Source organism: Eublepharis macularius, chromosome 7 (assembly GCF_028583425.1).
Source record: "Eublepharis macularius isolate TG4126 chromosome 7, MPM_Emac_v1.0, whole genome shotgun sequence".
NCBI classification, from domain to species: domain Eukaryota; kingdom Metazoa; phylum Chordata; class Lepidosauria; order Squamata; family Eublepharidae; genus Eublepharis; species Eublepharis macularius.
The window spans coordinates 25,776,980-25,795,351 of record NC_072796.1 but is presented as its reverse complement, the minus strand read 5'-3'; positions in this window follow the sequence as shown (position 1 = coordinate 25,795,351).

The following is an 18,372-nucleotide window of genomic DNA, read 5'->3' as shown; positions in this document are numbered from 1 at the left end:
CATTCCACAAGTGCCTTTAGGCTCAAGAAGACTAGGAATCTGTGAAGTAGGCACTCCTTAAGATAATATTACGATTTTTAGAGTTTTAAAAGAGCCTGCACTTTGAATAAAAGTATTATCTATTTTTCTGGAATGTATCAGTTGGCTCACATAACTGAAATGAGAGCCAGTTTGGTGTAGTGGTTAAGAGTGGCAGGACTCTATTCTGGAGAGCCAGGTTTGATTCCCTACTCCTACACTTGCCACCACCTCACAGGGTGATTGGTGTTAAGATAATAATAACACATTTGGTAATCTGCTCTGAGTGGGCAGTATATAAATTGAATGTCATTATTATTATGTATGCTCCTTGAAAGTTCTACAAACAAACCAATATTCATTTTTTCCATAATATCCATTTCAAGGTTTTTAAATACTAAGTAGTGTTCCACCTCCCCAAATGTTTGAATTTGCTTTTAGTTAGGAGCTAATGAAATACTTATTAAACACAGATTTTAAAAAGAAACATTTTCTTGTAATAATAGCATTAGCAATCTTGGCACCAAATAAGCATTTGTCTCCGTGTTTCCCCATTGCAGTTTTTGCTGACAAAATATGTAAACAAAGCTTAATCATTTTACATGTGGTGAGAAAAGCCCACACAATTATCTAAACAGCAATCATATTGAAATGCACCCTGGGAAGAGACTCGGGGTTATGCAGAATCTCCGATGTCCTTTGTCAGTCCCCAAATGAACAATAATTGCAGTTGTTAAACATGAAGAGAAAAAAAATGAAGTTTTTTTTTCAAAAAGTGGAAACTAGGCAATGTACTGAAACACTGTAACATAACGTGCTTGTTCTCATCTACAGGTGCGGGTGCTGGTGAAAGGTTATTGTAATGACTGCAGAGTATTGGAGTACTTCCTTTGTACGGACCTTCTAGTTGGGTGGTCACGCTGCTTAACAGAAGAAATTAATATTGGGTTGTATCCTACCACATCACTGAATTAAGTTGTGAGCTTACCTCCAGCAAAAGGAGATTTCATGGTAATGTAACAATGACCCCCACCCCACCCCAGGGCTGAACAGAGACGAGGGGCCAAGCTACAAGTGACAAATGACACTTTAATGGCAAGTGGATTGAGTGGAGGGCAAGTGAACGGGGAGAAATACACTTGTCATTCAAGTGTCATTCGTCACTTGTAGTTTGGCCCTTAGACTTGTTATCTCACTACGGATGCTAATTTCTGTTCTAATCAAGCTGCATTGTACCTTGACATCCCGATCCCCTCCCTTGTAACTCCACAGCCACCTTTGGCTGGAATTTAAAAGTTCAGAGATCTCCATTTCTACTCATGTCTGAAGAAAGGAGCTATGACTCCCGAAAGCTTACACCCTGAACATCTAGTTGGTCTCTAAGGTGTCACTGAACTCCAGTCCTGCTGTTCTACTGGAGACCAGCACAGCCACCTTCCAAACTAATAACATAGGGAGAAATCTTAAACAGATCTACTTAGAAATAAGTCTCCTTTTATTTAATGAGGTTTATAAGAACATAAGAGCCCTGCTGGATTAGACCAGTGGTCTATCTAGGACAGCATCCTGTTTCTCACAGCTAATGATCCACTTTTATTCCAGAGAAGGGAATATATTGGTTTAAAAGAAACCACTTGGCAGTCAGGTTGGGATTTCCAAAGACGTTCTTTCTCAAATGAAAAACACAGGAGTCCAGTAGCACCTATAAGACTAACAAAATTAGTGGCAGGGTATGAGCTCTCTCAAAGGATGTCATCATTAATTATGGCAACAATTGACCTAATTAACACAGTAGGGGATAGATATTACAAGTACAATGTGCTAAAAACATTATTTCAATGTTGTGTGTACAACAGTTATAAAACAAACATAAAATAGACAACTACAATTTGGAAGAACAGTCAAATATGGATTTTGGGGGGGGGGGATTAAGGAGGAAAGAATAACATTTCTTCATACATTTAAGACCCCAAACCCCACCCCCTAACCCTGAAATTATATGTTCTGTGCATTCCTACCAAGAAATGTTAGTAGAAATTTTTTGACCGTTTTCAAAATTACCTTGAACGTTTTTTTCCAGACACACTTAGAGTCTAAGTTTAAAATGGTGCCACTAGTTCGCAAAATAGCACAAGAAGAAGCTACGTTCAGGAGATCAGAAATCATTGAACAATGATATGTTGTGTAGGTTGCATAGATAACCCCCGTTCAGATTTTCCATTTTTGTTAACTAAAGTATTTCCGAATATCTCCAGACACCCAATGTGTCTTATGTCTATGAGAAGTAAAAATGTGTTTATTGCTTTGTCACAATATCATATAGGAATTACTTGCGTTTTTGCAGTATTTGGGAGATTTACATAATACAAGAAATATCCCCCTTTAAAAGATTGCCTTTACATCTAAGTGTGTGAGAGATCCCCCCCCCTCTTACTGTGCCATTCATCAGCACACACCAGTGGCTCAGAGCAATTTTGTTCTCTCCTCATGTCCCAAGGGTCCCAATATAGATTTTCTCTTCTGGCAGCTGGACTGTGCTGAGAACGCTATGTACCTGACACTCTGTCTTGATGAGCCACTCTTGATTGGCTATGCAAATACTCATTCTTATGCAGGAGAGGTGGGGAAGGAGAGTATTGTCCTACACAATGACCCTTCTCGGTAAGAGTAGACATATTCTTAGTTCTACAAACAGATGAGGTTTCATACTGAGGAGCCACGCTTTTTTCCGTGAGGTATTCTGATAAAGAAAGGATTTCTCATGTGAATGTATAGCCAAATGCTATGAAGCATTTCCATATGCATTTTTGTAATATCCCTTTTCACTATAAAGAGCATGTAGTCTTCTCAGGTTTCAGAAAATGCCCGCAGCAATATTAGATGGAAGAAATATTCATTCCACTGCATCTTTGGGGAAGGAAAAATAGAGGACATTGCTCATTATGTATTTGAATGGCCTGTATTTGAAAGTGAGCGGAGTCTCTCTCTCTCTCTCTCTCTCTCACACACACACACACACACACACACATCACTCTCAAAGAAAGCTACAAAACCTCTTTGTTCTTCCCCCATGCAGGTAGAGAACACTACAATGGTTCTCTACGCTAAGGCAAAGTGGCAGCAAAAGTACTTTGATCATACTAATATAATAGACTGTTATTTGATAATGTAATGAGCTTGGAGATTTGCTTGGAATTTGTAACTGGTTGTACCCTATATGCTTGACCTCAGGTCACTGTAACTCGGGCTTAATCTAAATGATACAGACCTACAAAGCCCTATGCGGACTGGAACTGTCGTATCTGTGGAATGGCCTCTCCCTATATGTGCCCCAGAGGATGCTCTGGTCTGGCAATAAACATCTATTGACGATCTCTGGCCCCAGGGAGGTCCACTTGGCCTTGACCAGAGCCAGAGCTTTTTCAGTCCTGGCTCCAACCTGGTGGAATGCTCTGTCTAATGAGACCAGAGCCCTGCAGTATCGGTTATCTTTCCACCAGGCCTGTAAGACAGAGCTATTCCACCAGGCATATGGTTGAGGCTGAGTTGGGCTCTGATGGCCGATTTGGAGAAGAATGTGGCCCTCCCTATCAGGAGTATCCACCACCAGACTGTTTTTATCTGCTTATCTGTTTATCTGTTCAAGTACTTTGGTGACGGTTGGGTGAGAGACTGATGGACTTTAGTGCTGCTGCTATAATTTCATAATTCTGTAATTTGAAAAAAAATATATTGTATCCATTTGTGGTTTTAATATTTTTGAAAAGTAACTTTTATTGAAATGTTTATGAAGTCTAATCTGCCCTGACCCTGCTGGTGTGGGAAGGGTGGAATTTAAATTGAAACAAATAAACAAATAAATAAATGTGACATGTCAGTTTGTTTATAGGACTTACCAAAAGTTGTCAAGTCCACTCTGGCAACCAGCAGGAGATAGTTGAGGATGGAGATGCATACATTGTTGCTGCTTCAGTGGCTCAATGTAACTTCCAGAATGAACCCAGAAGCTAAGTTATCACTTCAGGATGATGCCTTAGGATTCCACTGAAAGTCTTTGGTTTCATTCTAGAGTAGAGATGGACACGAAACAAACCATGGAACAAAATTGCGTACAGAATGGCTGGTTCATTTTCTGAAACACGCGTTCCATGGGAATGTGTGTTTACGGAACAAATGAATTTTTCTAGCCATTCTGTGGCCAATTCTGAGTTTCACAGATTCTGCGCCAGTTTCAGCCCATTGGCTGAACCCAGCATGGGGTCTGTGAAACTAACAGCCCATGTGCAGGAGAAAGGGGATGTCAGTTTCACAGCCATTGTGCTGTGAACCCTACTCCTGCTCTGGCAGCAGGTGAAAGAGGCTGTCATTTCACAGAGCCTGCACTGGAACTGGCACAGGTGCTGTGAAACTGACAGCCTCTTTTCCTGCTGCCTGGGCTGTCAGTTTTACAGACCCCGCTGTAAAACTAACAGCCTGGGCGGAAGGAAAAGAGGCTGTCAGTTTCACAGCCCCCGCACAGGTTCCAGCGCGGGGTCTGTGAAATGACAGCCTCATGAACCACGAACCACAAACTGGGAAAAAGTTGGAAGTTTGTAGTTCGTGGTTTGTGGAATGCTACAAACCATGAATCACAGGGTTCGTTTTTTGGGGGGGTTGTGCCCATGTGTATTCTAGAGCATCGCCCTGACATGATGACAGCACTGTACGTGATGTCGTGCCATCAGATTGATGGTGATTCCCACCCATTTTTCCCCCTACCAACCTAAATGTGATGTCTGGTATGAATACTTGTCATATGTGTTGATCATTGCAAGTGTTAATTGAAATGCTTGGTCTAAATAATTCTTTATAAAAAAAAAAAAACCCTTTCTCAGACTTTGGAGGACTTAGCCCAAAAGTCACTGCAAACTTCCTAAAGGAAGATAGAATAGTCACTACTTTGAAAGAAGATGGCGTGGAATATATGAGATACACCTCCTTCTTTAAAGCCCTTCTGGACTTGGGGCCCATATACTTGAAGGACTGCCTCTCCCTGCAGGTGCACATGCTGCAGCTTTGTTCTTCCCGACAATGTCTATTGTCCATGTCTCTTTGTCTGAAGCATATACCCCAGGCTCAAGTGTTTTCAGTGGCTGTCCCACACCTCTGTACAGTCTCTTGAAAGAGGCCTCAGAGACTCCTACACTCATGACTTTCTGGCAGAACTGTAAGAAAGAGACCATCTGGAGAACTTTTGGAGCAGCCTCAGTGCAGGCAAAATTGGAATACCCTGCCGGTGGGAGCATAAGGCATTTTTTTGCTTTTTAGAAAAATGTGTATCTGATATTTTAAATTTTGCTTTATCAAATTGTTTTTACATCTGCCTTGGGTCTTGAGATGCTTGAGAGAACAGCAGGCATATGAATGTTTTAAATAAATAAATAAATGGGGGGCATGAACACATCCAAGCCTTCACGTCCTGCTTTCAATGGAAAATGCGGCTGTTCAACAAAGAAGTCAGAGCACCATTCAGAAACCATTGTTTCTCTATCAGTGGGAATTGCGACATGCAGGGAATGAAATTCTCTGCTTGAGCATGCATGCTGGATCCAGGTGTATTTACATCTACACAATTCTTCAAAGTTGGAAAATAAGAAACTGGTAATTATAAACTTTGTAAAGCAGATCCCTCAAGTCATAAACATCTGAGGGTTTTTTTTTCTTCCAATTTTACAATGTACTAAGGACAATACCAGAAATACTTGCTTTGTTTTCATGCAACGTTTAATCAATACGCCAATGTGTATTCCCAGCCTTCTGGTATTTGCAGATATTGGAACACAAGCTCACAGAGAAAGTTAGCAGATGTTTTCGGCATCGTTATTGCAGCTGAGCTATATTTGGAGAGAAACAATGTAATTTTTTGACAAGTGGTTTCTCCCCTTCAAAATGCTGCTGTTCAACCTAGAAATGTGAAGGCTCTAAAAAAGTAAGATTTACTACATAGAGATGTGACCTGCTCATCCCTTACCTCCTGAGAAATGTCTTATAGTAATAATAACAACATCATAACATTTGATTTATAACGACCCTTCAGGACAACTTAACACCCACTCAGAGTGGTTTACAAAGTATGCTATTATTATTCCCACGACAATCACCCTGTGAGGTGGGTGGGGCTGAGAGGTCACCCAGTTGGCTTCAAGTGGAGGAGCGGGGAATCAAATCCTGGGCCTGGAGCAGCTTTGGAAGCCAACTAACTTGCGGTCTGCCCCCTGCCCCACCTCCTCCACTGCCTTGCACTGCACTTATGCTTCCACCAAGCCATCAAGTGTGCCTGCTGGTGAAGAAAGGGTTACACTCATTTAAGTGTCATTTATGCCCGTGCAAACCTTCATTCTCTCCCAGTGCACTTTCCGCATCTTCTCTTAGGATTTCACAGCAAATTAGATTTATATCCTGCCCTTCCCATGAATGGGCTCAGGGTGGCTAACAACAAGAAAATGTATCATAAATTAAAACCATATACAAATATCTAAAAAAACACAAAAATTTAAAAACTAGATATAATACCAAACTGGCGCCATGAATAATACAAGCTACCATGTATATAGCTGTGAAACAGACCCAGGGCAGCCACTGGCAGAGTATGGAACATGGCGGGCAGGAGAGGGACCATTTTCTGGCTCTCGACCAAAAGCCCAGTGGAACATCTGCATTTTGCAAGCCCTGCAGAAACAGGTCCTTGTGTGCATATTGTTTATTGAGTGTACTAAATCACTGTGTAATCCATATTGAGTGTCAGTGAGAAAAGCAACCATAAATAATACAAATAAATAAAAAAATAAAATAAAATGATTGTTTCTCTTTAGTCAAAACTCAGCAGTAATTCGAACATTACTAAAAAGCACAGTTTTTCATTATCCGGGATGCTTTCTCAAAACCACTTAATTGTGAAACATTCTGTGGCCCCCAGAATCTAGTATTGCCCCACTATTAGGAATAAGAGACAGACACAGTATTTGGATTATAAAAATGGGCCGCTTTATTAATAAACAAGAACCAGAAAATATTAACTACGGCAAGGGCCTAACTAGCGGTACAGGTCAGGCCCTGGGGTCGCTCCCTACCCCGCCCTGACCTGTCTGGGCGAGACACCCGCTGCCCCAGGTGCGAGCCATCAGACAATGGCTGGGACCCGGCCTGGCCAGGCGAAGTGGTTCACCCCTGTAAAGCTCCCCCACCCGGCCGTACGGCAGCGGGGGGAGACTGGCTTGTCCAGGGGTTCCCCACCAGGGCGTCTAACCACGCAACTGGGCCGTACGGCAGCCAGCCACATCTGGCAGACCCCAATTCCCCACCAATGGAGAGGTGCCAAGGGTGCTCACCGGCCCGCTACAGATTCTTCCCTAACTAACACCCTGCCACCGCAGAGGCCAAGCCTCTGCTTAGGCCTCGGTGCCCCACAAGTGGCTTAATGCCAGGCGCAGCCCTTGCCGCAGGTCGTTCAAGAAAATGGCATTACCACTGTTGGATAAGTGTACCCCATCCCCTCGGTAGAGGTCTGCAGACTCGGCCCGTATCTGCGGATGGGGCAAATAGATACCAAGACCCTCCGACATTGCTCTAAACAGAGCTCTATTGGCCATCCGCCTCGCCCGTTCCACAGCCCTATGGTCCAATGCTTCCCGCCACACACGACGCGGAAGCATCGCCGACCAAAAAATGAGAACACCGGGCCATCTTCTCGTAATCTCACGGAGGTCGTCCCGCGCTTGGCAAGACAGGGCCACGCCCTTCATGAGACCCAAATCGTTGCCACCCAAGTGGACAACAAGAATATGAGGGGGAGGGAGACTCCGACCCTCAAACAACAGCGGCAGCAAACCTGCCCAACGCAGGCCTCTTCTGCCTTGCCATTCCACTGTGGCCCAACGGCTGAGTCCAAGCTGGGACCCGATCCGCGTCCTCTTCGCTTGGTGCGCCGCCCAAAAGACCATACTATGGCCACATATGAGGATGCGTATCCTATCGCGCCACGCCACAGCACCTGAAAGAAAAACAACGTCAGCATGACTGCCCACCAGCCAGGGGCCTCACATAAGACTTGTAAGCGGAGGAGTGCCACCGCCCCACCTTCTGAATCTCGGCTCCAGAATACCCCATCGCTGCAGCCGTGGAAGCCGCACCTATACGAAAAGAGTGGGTCCCAAATTTGACCCCTTCTAGCCCTAACTTTGAGAGAGCCCTGCCGGTGACAGCCCAGAACTGGTATTTTGTAAGCGGGGAGCTATTCTCATGGCAAAACAGTGCCCCAGGCGCTGAGCCCCACGCTCTCAAATACTTTTCCAAAGCCGCCACCGGGCACAAATCCTTAATCGCGCATCGCCCTATTGACAAGTCTACCCCTTTATGCATCTGGTCGGTCTTAGAACGCCTAATGCGAATCTTCACCTGTTCTCCCTGAATTTTAACATCAGAAACGGAGATGGCGCGACCAGAAACGTCCCTAAGGGACTGGGGAACGAGCTCGCTGACCCTAAGAGCTCCAAAAAATGCAACCAAGGAAGCGGCATGAAATAACAGCTCCTCAAAAGGGGAATTGCAGACCACCGGCCACATGGCCCTCAAACCCTGTAAAATACTAGGGGAAATAGGCTGCCTGGCGTCCCTCGTAACAGTGGCCTCCCTGGACCAACCCTCCAGCATTTTCCTAATGCGGAAGTCGCCCGTGGGGTCAACCAGGCCCCGAGCCTTCGAGGCAAAGCCCAAAGCCGCAAGCTGGCTACGAATGTATTTAACCCTGTGCCCCTTACCTTTCTGCGCAACACAAAAATGGGCTGCATGCTCAACTGGAATTGGCCAAATCTGCGGAAGACCAGACTCCCGCCTGAAATCCGCAAAGTACCTCACCGCCCTGTCGTAGGCTCTCCTGGTACTAGGGGCCAGAGCTAACTGGATAGCCCTGAATGCCTCGGATTCCCAATCCTCCATAGCTCCAAAGGAACCTGGGCGGGCAGCAAATCCGCCTCTGGGGCAAGCTGTCGAAACCGGTCCATCTGCAGACGAGATAAGGCGTCTGCCACTTCATTATTTAACCCGGGTACGTGTCTGGCTAAGAATAAAATATTAAGGTGGAGACACCTTAAGGTGAAGGCTCGGACCAGCTTTATTACCCTGGGGGATCTAGAAGAGAGGGAATTCACGACCTGCACCACTGCCATATTATCGCACCAAAAGTGCATGGAGTGGTTGGCCATTTCCCCACCCCACAGGTAAACAGCCCCTAGAATCGGGAAGAACTCAAGAAAAGTAAGATCCCTGCACAGGCCAGCTTCCCTCCAGCTAGCAGGCCATGGTGCAGAACACCAGTGCCCCCTGAAATAAATTCCCAAACCAATGGAGCCCGCTGCATCGGATGAAACCTGAAGGTCACCCTCTAACAACAGCTCTTGTCTCCAAAAAGAGACACCATTGAAATTGCCCAAAAATTGGGACCAAACTTCCAAGTCCTGTCTCATACCTGGAGAAACCCGAACCCTGTGATGCGGAAGCCGAAGTGACCTCATTGCATCACAAAGGCGTCTCAAAAAGGCTCTACCTGGAGCCACCACCTTGCATGCAAAGTTAAGATGGCCTATGACCTGTTGGAGCTCCACTAGGGAAACTTTCCGCTTGCCCAAGAGGGTCTGCAAACGAGACCGCAACTCCTGGAGCTTTACCAATGGCAGCCGCGAAGTCTGCTGCTCGGTATCCAATTCTATCCCTAGGAAGGTCAAAACCGTCGTGGGACCCTCCGTCTTTTCATGTGCTAAGGGAACACCCAACTCGCCAGCTAAACGTACAAAATCTTCCAACAGACGAGCACACTGACCCGTGCATGGGGGCCCAACCAGGATAAAATCATCCAAATAGTGGGCGGAGTCACGGCAGCGTTGCCTGTGACGTAGTGCCCACTCAAGGAACGTACTAAAACGCTCAAACACTGCGCAGGAAACGGAGCAACCCATGGGAAGGGCTCTATCCATGTAAAATTTGCCCTCAAAGGCAAACCCCAGCAGTTCAAAGTCATCAGGGTGCACAGGTAGAAGGCGAAATGCGGACTTGATGTCACATTTCGCCATCTCTGCACCCCGACCGCAACGTCTAACCACTTTGACCGCCTGGTCAAAGGAAGTGTAACGCACCGAGCAAAAATGCTCAGGAATTGCGTCGTTAACCGACCCGCCCCTAGGGTAAGACAGGTGGTGAATAAGCCGGAATTCACCTGCTGCCTTCTTAGGCACTACCCCCAAGGGAGAAACCCGCAGATGAGGAACTGGAGGGGAGGGGAAAGGGCCTAAAACCCTGCCCTCGGCACATTCCTTCTGGATCTTTGCCCGCACAACATCCTCCATGCCAATAACTGAACGCAAATTGGCTGACATGAAGGCTGTTCTGGGGCCTTGATAAGGAATACGGAAACCAAACAAAAAACCTTGCAACAGAAACTGGGCATCCACCTTGTTAGGGTAGTCAGCCAACATGGCCTCAAGGACCCTCACTTTTATTGGGCTGGGGCCCTTTACTAGGCCCCTGTTGCCCTGAGGGGCCACCCCCTTTCTTTCCGAACGGCCGCTGCCTCTTACAGGCATTGAGGGCATGCGGACCTCGGCAGGTCGGGCATTCATGTCCAAACCGACAGTTTTTACGGTTGCAGACCCCTTTTGAGGTAAACTCAAAGCAAAGCAGCCGGGGCTGAACCGACTGCCCCGCCGAGGCACGGGAACCGTAAGAACCCTGGGCAAACCCCCCAGAAGCCTGTGAAGAACGCTGCACAATATGACCGCTATCTGACCTATCCCCCACTGAAGACTTAGCCGGGGTCATCAGCTGCAACCACAGGTGCTGGTGGACTTGATCCCAAGGCAGAGATGGGTTCAAGGCCGCCCGCATCCGGAATTCTTCGTCATATTGCAGCCAGGCTGCTCCTAAGAATTCCGTGTGAGCCCTATAAATAATGTCCATGTACTAGAACAGTGGCGCAGCTCTCCAGGGGTGTGCCCTGGCTATAACCCCCGCATAAATGAGAAAACCAGGGAGCCAATTGTGCCAAGTTCTATCTATCTTGCGCCTCTTGATGCGCTCCTTGTCCCGGTCCTCAAGGTCCTCTTTATCCTTCTTCTCCAGATCTCTGAAGAGAAGGGTAAAGACATCTACATAATCCCCGCGCAGGATCTTCTCCCTAGTAGCCGGGGTAAGATGATCGCCTAACGGCATGGCTGTGTCCCCAACTGGGAGGGCCTTATAAGGCACAGAACCATAATTGGACCAGGGAACTCCATAATAAGAGCCCCATGGCGGAACCATGCCCATGCCTTGAAACTGTGCCGGGGGGGCGCCCAACTAGCCGCCCCAAGCGGCTGCCCAGGGACAGCCGGCTGGCACCAGTTGCCCCAATCCTGGAATAAACTGGAACCAGATGGACCCCCCGAGGAACCGGAGTGCGTACCCACCGCATGTGGTGTATTTTGCTGCGCCTGCCCCCAAGGCCAAGCGCCTGGCTGCTGCGGCCAAGAACACTTACCGTCACCCTCGGGCGGTTGTACCACCAGCGCCACTTGTCCAGGCTCCTGGGTCCAAGTCCCCTCTACCTCCGCGGCTGCCGACTCCGCCACCTCGTCCTCAACGATATTACCAGCCGTAGAAGTCGATGGAGCCGAAGCACCACCAGCAGATGCCCCTTCTAAAGCCGCTAAACGAGAGAGAATATCGTTAAGCGATGCAGTCTTAGACGCAACCCTCACGGGTCTCTTACTCGCCGGTTCCGCTGACGGAACGGAAGAAGCCCGTGCTTGCTCTAAAGCAGCAATCCTGGCTAAAATATCACGTCTCGCGGAAACATCGTCCTCCTCGTCAGATGATAAGGCGGCGGCCACGCGCTTAGGTGGGCGCTTTGCAGGCTGCTTGCCTTTAGCCACACCTGTACCCTTCTTGGGCGGCATCCTAAATCAAATGAAAGCAGTGGCAGTTAAAAACAGGAAAGTTTGTTTACAGCTAAGCCACTTAAACACTGCGCTAAAGCGGTCTACAGGGGGGGAACCCCGCCCCCTGACAAAATAGCTAAAAAGCTGGAACAGATAGGGAAGGCTCGGCAGGCCGCCTTCTAACCTACAGCACAGTAGCGGTATTTGACCAGAAAACTGGTTCCCAGCCAGACCACTTAACCACCGTGCCCAACTGCTCAAACAAAGGCCCAGACATGAAAAAATCACCCCCCGGTACAGCCCACAGCCTAAGGGAGATAGGTCAGGCCTTGCAAGTAACTCTCAGGTACCACCGGCAGCTATAGGGCCCAGAATGTCCGCTAGAGGCACCCCACCCAAAATGGCCACCAGGAGGCTAGACAAAATGGCCGCCGCAACAGCCGGGGAAAATTAGAGCCGGCTATTACTGAAGTACAGGGAGGCTTCCCCCAAATGCACACCCGCCCCAAACCTGATTGAGGAGGGGGGGGGCTCCGAGAACTGCCCGCTGTCCCGTGCCCAACGGCGAGCCGCGGCAGCAGAGGGCAGGAAAATGCACACCCACCCCAGAGCCCCCGGAGGCCCGGTAAACGGCAGGCGAGGCGCCCAGTTGCAATTAGGGGGCCGAACGGGCGCCGCGTGAAGCGCGGCGCGCAGACGAGGCGCCGCGGCGCGGCCGCGCCGAAACGGCAGGCACGAGCGCTCCTTCCCAACAGTCCCTCGCTCCACTAACGCTCGCCCGCCGACCCCTTCACAACCCCAAGGGCGGGGGGAAAGAAAGCCGCCCGCCGCGCCCAACACCCGGCGCCCAAAGCGCAGTAAAGGCGGAGGCTGCAAACGCAGCACAAATGCCCCCACCCCAGAACGACCCCGAGCCGGGCAGCAGCAGGCCACACGGCCAGTCGCTGCAAAGACGGAGGGGAGAGCAAGCACCACCCCTCCTCCCTAGCAAACCCTCCACCCAGCCGGGAAGAAAGCGCGACGATCCGCCGGGTCCTGCGTCGGCTAAGGCCTCGTGCCGGGGAGCAAACAGCAACGTGTTGCCTCCACCGAGCACGAGGCAAGACTGAAGCCACGGGGGCAGAGAGGCAGAAAAACGCCGCGAGACTCCGCCCCCAGGCTGAATCCCCGGATGAGGCTGAAGCTGTCTGCCTCCATCCTTGCAGTGGGGCAAATGGCTGCCACCTGCTTAAAAGAGGGGCGAGCCCCAAGCAGGATTGGCAGTATTTCTTGTCCTGGGAGTTTTGCTTTCCTCTCTCAGAAGCAACATGGCTTGCCTTCCAGAGGCTGTTGCAGGCTTTGTTTGCCCTCTGTTATTTTTATTGAGCCAATACTGACTGGCTATATAGCATCTCATTTACTATGTCATCCCTGGTTGGCTGGGAATGTGCATGTGGTTAATTCAAGAAGATGAAAGAAGCAGGCAGTAAACAGGAGAGGGGAAATACAACGGAAAGAATAGCACATAGCGGAAGCAATGATGGTGTCTTCCGTATAGGTTATCTGCCCTGAGTTCAATGCTTTTCAGAAGCAGGTTTTTTTCTGGCTTCCCAACAGAATCGTGGTACATTAGTGACCTCCAGGGGTTTTCTCTGATCTTTCTCAAATCTGCCTTGTTCCAAAGTTGTGGGAAATATTGCAGTAAAGCCAGGATAGCTGCTGTGTGTATGTGGAGGGGGGATTTGGATTTTCCATCTCACATGACAGCCATTTTCCCTGATCCTGACCTGATAGCAGTGATTTCCTCCTCCCACCACCAGGGACCTTCTTATTTTTTTTTAAATGGTACTAAAATATTATTACATCAACGCACCACTATAGTGAGAGGTATAGCAATTTTCCTGAATTCCCAGCCCCCCTTTTTTTCATAGTAAGTCTCTAGCTCCTTCCCTTATGAAGATACAAAGAAAAAGGCATATCTTTGCAAGGGAAGAGCCTAAAGACTTGTTCTTTTAGGAAAAAAAACCCTGGAAACTGGGAATTCAGATAACCTGATAAACATATTCGTACAATAGTATATTGAAATAATATTATGTTGATTTTTTAAAAAAAATGCAAAACCCCTATTGGCCGGGGGAGGGGGTCTCTTCAAGGGTATTGGAGCACAGAAACCTGTCATGTGGAAGCTTTATTTGCTGCTATGCATAATCTGCATTCACTCCAGCAACGCAGAAAACACAAAATCCCATCCTTGTGTGGAAGACACTGATGTCACACAAGACTGAAAAAGGTTGGATATTCTCTATTTTATAAATTTTTTTTTTATTTTTCATAACTACAAAACACTACACCAGACTATCACAAGGAAAAGGGAGAGGGAAGGGACAAAGGGGGGTGGAAAAAGAAAAAGGGGGGGAATGAACTACAAACACTAAACACTACACTTCAGTGTTTCCCTTCATACTGTCATAATACAAAAATAGCTCCATAGAATAATGATGGAGTGGTTAATCATACAGAGAATAAACATTTCAAATTCTGATTAAACTTTCCTCCCCCTTCTAGGTCCCGGACGCAATTCTCTCTGTGCAACTGCTGTTGCGATGCTCTCCTCCTCCTCCCCCCCCTCCGGCTCCTCCTTTTCTTCGTTCTTGGTGCAGCAGAGTTCTGGGTTTTTATTCTCAAAATCCTTTAGTTGATCTTCTGATAATATCTTATAGGCCTGATCTTTATATCTGAACCATATTCCTTCCGGGAATAACCATTTGTACTTTATTCCATGGTCCCTCAGAAGAGCTGCAAACTTTTTATATTTAAAACGCCGTTTCCGGACTAGAAATGGAACGTCCTTCAAAATCTTGACTTTCAAACCCATAAAGTCCAAATCCGCATTGTATGAGTTATATAGGATGGTGTCCCGAATCTTTTTAGATGAAAAGTCAATAATGATCTCACGAGGCAACTGTCGCTTTGTTGCATATTTTGAAGAAGCCCGACGGACCTCCAAAATGGCGCTTTTAACCTCTTCTTTAGTCGTCCTCGCGGGTGTCGCCAGTAGTTCCGAGACCAAATCCCACAGATCCTCATTTTCCTCCTCTTTCACGTTTTGGAGACGCAAAATTTTCTGCGTTCGTTCCACCTGTAGCCCGATCAGCTGGTTCTCCACCAACTTCAGCTCCTTTTTTGTAGCCTTCACAAGTGACGCACTTTCCAGAGCAGACTTTTCTGCCCCCCCCCGCTGCTGCCTTAATGGTTTTCACCTCGCTTTCAATTAAGCCCACCCTTTGATCAGTTTCATTCAGCTTGTCAACAAAGGGTTTTATGGCTTCCACCACCGCCCTGCGCACCAACTCTTCGAGCGACTCCCCCTTCTGCAAGGTAGCCGAGATTGACTTACCGAGAGCGGGACTTTGATTCTTTGCTGCCATTTTGGGGGGGGGGGGCGCCAACAAAATTCTGGAACTCAACGAAGGGGAAGAGCGAGTCTTCTTCAGATCAACCTCTCCTTCACAAACGCTTGTAGAACAGAAGGGATTCGCTTGTTTACAGGCTTCCGCCTGTTTCTTTTACTTGCCGTTTCTCGTTGCCCGGCGGCACTCGAGGCGCCGCGCACATCTGCCGGCCTCCATAGGGACAAACGGGCAATTCCCCCCCCGCATTGATTTCGGGGAGTTCTTCCCGCCGCGTCCCGGACCCTGGCTCCCTCCCTGGGAGTCCTGGGGGCTAATCCTTGCGGATCAGCCGCCCGGTCAGGGTGCCCGGTCGTTTCCTCCCGGACCAGCCGAGAGGAGCGTCCGGCATGGCTGAGAAAACGAAACCGAATCCAAAGGTTGGATATTCTCATTATCAAAGCATTTGAGGGGAAATTTGTTTCCCTTCCTACTACTGTTTCAGTTGTAAGAAAGAAAGAAAGAAAGAAAGAAAGAAAGAAAGAAAGAAAGAAAGAAAGAAAGAAAGAAAGAAAGAAAGAAAGAAAGAAAGAAAGAAAGAAAGAAAGAAAGAAAGAAAGAAAGAAAGAAAGAAAGAAAGAAAGAAAGAAAGAATATTTGAGGCAGTCCTATCAGTATGTACAACTGGCTTGCAACTTCATTCCCCATAGGTTATGCCCCCCCCCCCAAATTAATTGGTTAAATCTAGGGTTGCCAGGTCCCCCAAGGCCCAATACAGAGGATGGTGGGTAGGGTTAGGGGGGGTTGTGAGGGAGGCACACACGGAGGAAACTTGCGGGCTTCAGAGCCTTCATTGTTGTCTCAGGAATGACGTCATTCCCAGTGCAACAAGTAAGGGAAGACCCCCCCCCACAGGCATATTTTTGCTTAAAATCAACCAGGTAAGGGGGGGGGGTGCACTGGGAGCAAAGGATCCATTCTCCCAACCGTGCGACCTGGGAATCCTAGTTGAGCCTGAGGCTAAGTTAACAACACAAATGTTGAGGGCAGAAACTACTGCTTTGTCCCCAGACAGGGCTCATCAGCATGAAAATCTCCTTTGTAACCACTTTACCATGCTGGCAGGCTTCTTATCAAGTACTGGGCCACTCTTTCAAACCTTCAGAGAACCTGGCCTCAGAAATAAAGTCAGAAAAGTCAGATATTCGACAGGGCCTTTACAGGGTCCTTATTTAATTCCTTAAAACAAGGTTCCAACCCTGCCCTTGAGTGTTTTACAATTTTCTCACAGATATCCTTGACCCAGCATAAAAAAAATATTAATTTTGGGGCATTGCCACCCCCCAAAAAGTCCAAAACTGATCACACAGCTTCCAGCAGAGAAGACCATATATTTCATTAATGAGATACAAATTCATTCTCGTAATATACAGATGACTATCAATCTTCAATTCTGCCTCACTTATTGATATGCTTACCTCATGGTGAAACTTCCAAATAGCTTCAGAAGTAGCTTCTTCAATCAACCCTTCTAAATCAGCTTTCTAGGGCTTCATGCATGGATATCTTCCTGTAAAGATAAATGGTATAATGCTGATAGTAGGCACTCTTGAATTGGTGTGTACTAAGGTGGAGTTCAAACTATGTCAAAGACTGAATTGCCAGAGTATTAATCTGACTTTTAAACAAAGAGAACGAGAGAGATGAAGATATTAATACAAAGACAGTGCATTCTGTTGACCTTTTCTACAAATATCTTCATTTGACATTATCACATCAGCCTCCTTTAAAACAATAATCACCCAATTTGTGTTTTCCTCCACAGAATGAAAACTTTAGGGTCATTCCAAGTTGCAAATTTAGAAATATAGTCTTTAAATGAAATATAATAGGATTCATCCTTTCATTAATCAGAACTGTTTAAAAATGAGTCTTGATGTACAAATAATATGGTATGCCAAGAATCTGGATATGCTGAATCTTTTCTTTACTTTAGAATGCCTATAATTAGTGTCTCACCCCAATAACCCTCCTTCAAGATGGCATTAAACCAATTAGTTAAATGCAGGTTATATACTACTACAAGTGTTTTTTTTAAAATAGAAGTCAGCTGTAGAACTGTAATTTCTAGACATTTTAATGATTTCTTTTTTTACATCTGTACTTTTTCCTCTAGAATTTCATCACCAAAAAGTAGTTGATATTACAAAGTTTGAGAACTGGAAGATTGTCTAAGCAATTTAAGGTATGTTCATTATCTGGTCTATGTTTATTTTTGATGCTCATTTTCCGCACAATTTTCCTACCATATCAATTCGTGCAGAAGCTTTTTTGTACTTCAAAGGGCCCTCCCACAAATCTCCAACCCCTCCTCTCATTATTACCCTTCCTTTAAACCTCACACATGCATCTGGCTCGCATTGTTGTTGTGTTGTTATGATATCTACGTACACAAAGGGAATCATACTGTGGTGCTTGCTACATTGGATCACTCAGCAATCGGACTATCAGTCTAGGAATGCCATTGAGAATGGAATGCCCTTTCTAATTTTATTTTAAACTAACAATAAGGCCCATTGTTTGGGAAAATACAATGGGCCCTAGCAGCACTTCCTCCCACACCTCCCCCGTAGCATCAGTTGAAGGGGGGGTAATGGGGAAGAGATTACAGGCTCCCTCCTCCTCCAGCCCCTTGGCTGCCACTTGGCTTGTGTGTGGCCCTCCCAAGGCCCCGTGGAGGCAGTGGAGAGCCCCACCTCTCAGCCACTGCAGGACCTTGGGAGGGCATTGCCACTGTGCTGAGCCTTTCTGGGCCTCTGGAAGCCCCAAGGAGGCACTGGGGAGGCAAATTGTTTTGCCCCCAACACACTTCTTATCCCTGCATACTGCACCTGCTTGGAAATAAAGAATGAGTGGTTGAGAACACGGTTTGCCTTTTATATAGTAGGATATGGAATTGTGCAATTGCACTACTCTACTGTTTGCAGGTTTATGAAACTCTTCTGTATTTAAAATTTTGAGCAGGAAATCAATGGTACAGA